Source organism: Pan troglodytes, chromosome 6 (genome assembly GCF_028858775.2).
Source record: "Pan troglodytes isolate AG18354 chromosome 6, NHGRI_mPanTro3-v2.0_pri, whole genome shotgun sequence".
Lineage (NCBI taxonomy): Eukaryota > Metazoa > Chordata > Mammalia > Primates > Hominidae > Pan > Pan troglodytes.
The window spans coordinates 134,344,995-134,348,533 of NC_072404.2; the positions used below are offsets into that span (position 1 = coordinate 134,344,995).

The following is a 3,539-nucleotide window of genomic DNA, read 5'->3' on the forward strand; positions in this document are numbered from 1 at the left end:
TCTATCTAAAGTGAATTATGTACCTCCATGTCTCTTTAAAAGTAGTATATAGAACATATATTGATGGTTTGGTTCTTCTATTAGAGATGTGAATTGCTAATCAGGGCTGTGAAACCAGGATGCCATGTCACCATCAACAATGGTGTCTACTTTATGGTCTTTAAGTGTTTATAATTTATTTCATATTCTTTTTTTCTGATAGCTTTTGCTGTTATCAGACGTTTTGCTGCTTATAATCTGCTGGTTCTTTTGATACCTGATTGACAAGTGAATGTGCTTCAGCTTCTCACATTGATTTGAAGACCATGTTCTAGATAATCTCAAAAATCTAGTTAATCTGAATAATCCAGTTAATCTGAAAAAGATATAACTCTGAAACACAAAGTAAGCCATTGTAGGCACCCACTGAGAGACACATAGGTGGCATCTTACAAATCAGTGTTCAATCTTTCAGTCATAAAGGCTGGTGAAAATCTTGACCAGTATATCAATCATTGGTTAAACAGAAGCCTCAAGTTCAGTTCCCTTTTTTTTTCAAGAGAATTCATACTTCCAAATATTTTGGGAAATTAATATTTCTATACATTTTTTGCAATATATGCAGTATTTCCATGACTCTACTTATGACCATGAGTTTGAAGGAGTGTTATTATGAAAGGGCAATCACAGTTCTTACAGTTGTCTATCAAGTGGTCATGAAAAATCATATTAAAGTAAATCTCGGGGTATATTCTAATTAGAGTTTACAGCAAGCTGCTTTAGGAGACTGCAGCATTTTCAGTGGTATTCAGTGTGTGTTCAGAAAATTTAGGGCAGAGTTAACTCAGAACAATTTTGTGCCAATATAACACTTTTGACACTTTCATTCACTTAAAAAAATTTATTCTACAAGCATTTGCAGTACTATGATGTGCTATGTAAATAAAATGTAAATCAGCATTCCTGAAGACCGCTATATATTTCCTTTCAGTTCTTTGTTAGAAATATATAATGTAAAGAAAAAGTAGTAAATCCTTTAAGACTTGCTTTTCCTATTTAATAAAACTTGTGTCCTTTTAATTCTTATTTATGTATTTATTTATGAGTCAGGGCTTACTCATGTTGGAGTGCAGTGCTCAGTCACAGCTCACTGCAGTCTCAAACTCCCAGGCTCAAGTGACCCTCCTACCTCAGCTTTCCTGGTAGCTGAGACAACAGGCATGCACCTCCTGCACAGCTGATTTTTAAATTTTGTGTAGAGATGGGGGTCTCCCTTGTTGCCCAGGCTGGTTTGGAACTCCTGAGATCAAGTGATCCTCCTGCTTTACCTTCCTGAAATGCTGGGATTATGGGCATGAGCTACTGTGCCTGATCACTTTGCTTCTTATTTTAAACTCTTTACCATTTTCCTGTTGTTAACAACCACACTCACTGAAAAATAAAACATTTAAATGTTAGTAATAATTATTTAAAATTCTCAAAATTTGTTTTTAAAGACAGGAACTTAAGATAGCTATGCAAAATATTCCAGAGTATTCCAGAGATACTCTACAAACTTTGTTAGGTAATTAGTTTGAACACAGATTTAATCATGAAGATGTATTGATGCTGTAAAAGGAAAACAAAGAAAAATTGCAATTTTTGATATTTTCCAGTTTAAAAAATTTCAGGTTATGTAGGTTTTTATACTCATAATTTCCTGAAATATATACAAGGTATGGGGATCATAAATCAAGAGAAAATAATTGGATGAAGATGAGACATAAACATGTGTTTGCACAGTAATTACTGAGCTTTTGCGTTTACTTGCAATTGAGCAGAATAAATTTGTTTTCAAATATAGAGATGACAGATTTTTTCTTATATCATATACTTTTATAACCAGTCCCATGTCCAAAATGAAAAGCACTATAAATTTCATCACTTTTTATTACCAAACTAATTTATTTCTTAGGGTTCAAAACTTTCTTAAGATGACTTCCTGGTCTGTATGTAGATCCAGCTTCTTTTTTTTTTTTTTTTTTTTTTTGAGTCAGAGTCTTGCTCTATTGCCCAGGCTGGAGTGCAGTGGCGTCATCTCGGCTCACTGCAAGCTCTGCCTCTTGGGTTCATGCCATTCTCCTGCCTCAGCCTCCCGAGTAGCTGGGACTACAGGTGCCCACCACCTTGCCTGGCTAATTTTTTGTATTTTTAGTAGAGACGGGGTTTCACTGTGTTAGCCAGGATGGTCTCGATCTCCTGAACTCGTGATCCACCCGCCTCAGTCTCCCGAGGAGATCCAGCTTCTTAATCCTCAAGCTCAAATTCCAAGTACTGTGGGCCTAAACAGTGAATATGGACATAACCATCTTCACCGCCGCTGCTGTAACTCTTGCCATTTGAAGGGAAGGCAACCCTGTTGACAGTTGTGAAGTAACTCTTGACTCTTCCAAACTATTTTTCAAAGGCCAAATGGAAGAACCTGGGCTCAAACCTGTCAGTCCTGTTGGAGGTTGTGGTTACATCCATGGCTTTCTCTCTGTCACCCAGTATCACATGGTCATTATAACTGGGGAAAGGGCATCTGAGTTGATGAGATGTTCTGTCCAGAAAGTCTCTTGATGTTCAAGAGTTGTAGAATCAAAGAACTTGGCTGTGTTGTCCTTGGTTGCAGTGACAAACATGATCATGTCCTTGGATAACTTTATGTTACTGATCTTCTGGGAGTGCTATTTAACACTCACCAATACCTCTCCAGATGTGGCATTATACTGGTTGGACACTCCACTCTTATGGTCTGTGATGATGCACTCCCCTGGGGGGTCCTCAAAAAGCACTGGTGATATTATAGTCATTGTAAAGGATTTTCATGTATGTCTCATTGCTGTCAATCTGCCTTAGGTCCTGCAGATAAAAGAAGCTCACAAAGCACTGGTAGCCCATCTGCTTGTCTGTAGAGAATATAGTGATATTGTTCCCAAAGTCCTTGCCACAGGTCTGGACAGCTAAATCAGTTTTGAGTAGGGCCAACTGCTTCCCTGTCCCAGAGACGACAGCTGTTGTCAGCTGAGCCAGGGAGGACATGCTTGGTGTCCCAGTCACTGTCCATGCAGCACACAGCTGCTGTATGGTCCACGTGGGTGCCCAGCCTCTCACCGTTCACAGAGTACCACACATTGACGATCATCCCACTGGGGACGATATATATTCTAGTTGTTCATTTCTTATTTCTGGAAGGACTCCTTGATCCTTTTTATAGATCATAATACAGACAGGGTCCAAAAATATGGCAAATGTCATAAGTAAATGCACAGCACAAGATTCAATTTGGAGTAGTTGACTTTAAGATTTTGCCTAAGGAGAAACTGAGATGTGAACAAGCACACCCTTGACATTTTATAGAGTGTAACACCAAGTAAAGCAGGGATTATTCATAATTGTTAGAAAACTCTATTTCTGAAAGTAATAAGATGCAAAATAGAGTTTGATGTGTAGCTGGAAAGTAAAAAATAATTTCAAACTTAGCATAAAGTTTATTTCTATAATCAGAATTTAGGGTGGAAGTGGAAAAATTCATCAAG

The 3,539-nt window shown here is 37.8% G+C and overlaps 1 pseudogene; it reads right to left on the reverse strand.

Annotated features, from left to right (window-relative positions):
• Nucleotides 1–2,265: 2,265 nt before the first annotated feature.
• Nucleotides 2,266–3,145, reverse strand: LOC100609509 (eukaryotic translation initiation factor 3 subunit I-like; annotated as a pseudogene).
• Nucleotides 3,146–3,539: the final 394 nt, after the last annotated feature.